The sequence below is a fragment of the Rosa rugosa genome, chromosome 5, assembly GCF_958449725.1.
Source record: "Rosa rugosa chromosome 5, drRosRugo1.1, whole genome shotgun sequence".
In the NCBI taxonomy this organism is placed as follows: Eukaryota; Viridiplantae; Streptophyta; class Magnoliopsida; order Rosales; family Rosaceae; genus Rosa; species Rosa rugosa.
In genome coordinates, this window is record NC_084824.1 from 18843501 (window position 1) to 18846215 (window position 2715).

Genomic DNA, 2715 nt, shown 5'->3' on the forward strand with positions numbered 1-2715 from the left:
AATGGTAGGCCCAAATGTTAAACCCAATTTGGTTCGGGCCGGTTCGAAATGTGGATGGTCCGATTTCTTCGGCCCAATTGGCCAGCCCTAATGCTTAGCCCAAGGATTGAGCAAGCCCAAGTCATCGTCACTGGGTGACATATTTTATTGGCGTGCTTTTGGGGATGATTTGTTTTGAGTGATGCATCACTATTGTTGTGAAGAATGGTGCATGCTTGAGTTTTACTATAGAGATTTACCGTGATGCTAATTGAGTAGCGAAACACTTTGTGGGAGTGTTTACTGTGCTTGTATGCCAGTACAGAGTGATGATCTAAGTGAAGATCTATGTGATGATCTATGTGAGGATCTATGAGATGATCCATGTGACGATTTTGTGTATGTGATGTGGAGTGTTGTTGAGCAGTTGTTGTGTGAGTTTACGTTTGTGATGAAAGGATTTAGTGGCCATAGGAATGTATTTTTATACAAAGAGCTGAGGCTCTGTAGATTACTACAGATTTGGAAAAGATGGAGATTCTATGGTTAGGTCAACCTTAATCGAGAGGAATTGACTTACGCTCAAATTTCGGGACGAAATTTCTTTAAGGAGGGTAGATTGTAATACCCCGAAAAATCCAAATTAATTTCCGTGGATTTTTAGAAATGATTTCACGATAGTGGGAGCGAGTACGAGGCTTGGAGAAGTTATGGAATTAGTTCGAACGATTAATTTTCGAAAACGAACGTTATTTAGGAGGTCTCAAAAAGTGACTTTTTATACATTGGGAATTTGGGAAAACTTCATTCATGAAAGTTGTAGAGCGCGTCGATACGAGTTCGTGGACATATGGAATGCGAAAATCGGAGTTCGTATGAGAAAGTTATAAGCGATTGAAAATCGGGAAAATTCTATAAATACAAAAAAAAGTTCCGGAAATTGCATTGGAGGACAGAAATTTCAAAAACCTATATTTTCTCCCCAATTCTCTCCCGAGCCCAGATTTGTTCCTCTCTCTTCCACCGGCCATATCTCCCTCCACAGACCTCCGATCGACTTGATTCCAAAAGTATTTTCATTCGCCTTGAAGTCAGTTAAAACTTCCTAGAAGACATCAAAGTGAGAAAAGAACCATGGAAGGTGCTAGGAGGCCGAGAAGCTGCACAGCTCGAGCTGGAATTCGCCCGATGCTGCTCTTCCTTCACCGGCCGATATCTCTCTCATCCAACCTCGAATCGAGTTGATTCCAAAAGGGATTTTGCTGGGCCTGAGCTATATTACAACTTTGTAGAAGACATCGAGGGGAAATAACCAACGTGGTAGCCGCTACAAGTCGAAGAACACGGTGCAGTCGAGCTGGAAATCACCTCCTTTCCCCACCGTCGTTCTCCCTCCTCCGGCCACCTTTTGCCGTGATTCTTGAGAGGATTCTGCACTTCTGAGGATGTAGATCATTTCCCCTAAGGTGGATTGCATCGATTTCATCTGTGGAGATCGAATTGGAACGAATTCAAAACTAGGGTTCTTCGGGTTTCAAACCTTATAAGGTAAAATTATACTTTTTGGCTTATAATCTGACTTTGGTGTAGTTATGAAAGTTTCAATTCGAGTTAAGATGAAGAACTTTCGTGTTGGGAGTTTTGTCTAATTTTGACTTTGGATGGGTGGCGGTGCCGCCACTGTGATGGTGGTTTCCGGCGACCTCCGGCCACCCCAAGGACAGTTTCTGTCCATTTTTGTGTTCTACGTGTCGATACGATCGTTTGCATATATAATTCATAATTTTTGGATATCGTATGATTAAGTTATGAATTTTTAAGTTTCGATCGATTTCGATCGTTCGATTTGTGATCTGTGAAGATCAGACCGTCCGATGGACTTGTAGTTTTGTTATGTTGATCTTATGACTGTCCCAGTGGCTTTGTGTAGTCATGGGCGAAGATCCGACCGTTGGATCTTCGTATAATTGTGAAATAGTGATTCGGAAGGCGATTCGTGAGAATCTAACCGTCGGATTTTCGTATAATTTTGAGGAGATGTTTGTTAGAGTGATTCAAGAAGATCTGACCGTTGGATCTTCGTGATAATTTTGGAGGATGATCCTAAGGGCGATCCGTGAGGATCCGACCGTTGGATCATCATATAAATTCGATCTGGCCGTTGGATCATCATTAAATTAGAATCCGACCGTTGGATTTCCGTATATGTGTGGTTTATGAATGATTGCTAAGTTAAGATCGTATCTGACTAGGTGATTGACGGTTTGAAATAGTAGTAGGAAAAACTTTCTTTTATTTAGGAGGTTCATCCCCTTTTTCCCCATGCATCTACTCGTTACCTGAAAACATGAAGGTGTAGCATCATGAGTAACACAGACCCAATAAGTACAACTTACATTCTTATACTAATGTGTCTTATAAGAAATCAAAACTGAACAACCAAGTAAAAATGTACCGAGAACCATTTATATGTTCACACCAAATCTTAAATATGTATTTGTATACACACAACAGACACATATATATAAACGATTATAAAACTGGTAATAAATCACATAGTCACATCTCTTTATCGAATCAACAAATACTGTAGCAATAATAGGTGCAAATAACCTCAAAACAATGCATGCTCGATTCTCTTTTCACTTAACACCATAACATATTAACAATATATCACAGATAGATATTTGATCAACAATATAAGTACACTTTTCATTTTAGTGAATTTTCGGATTA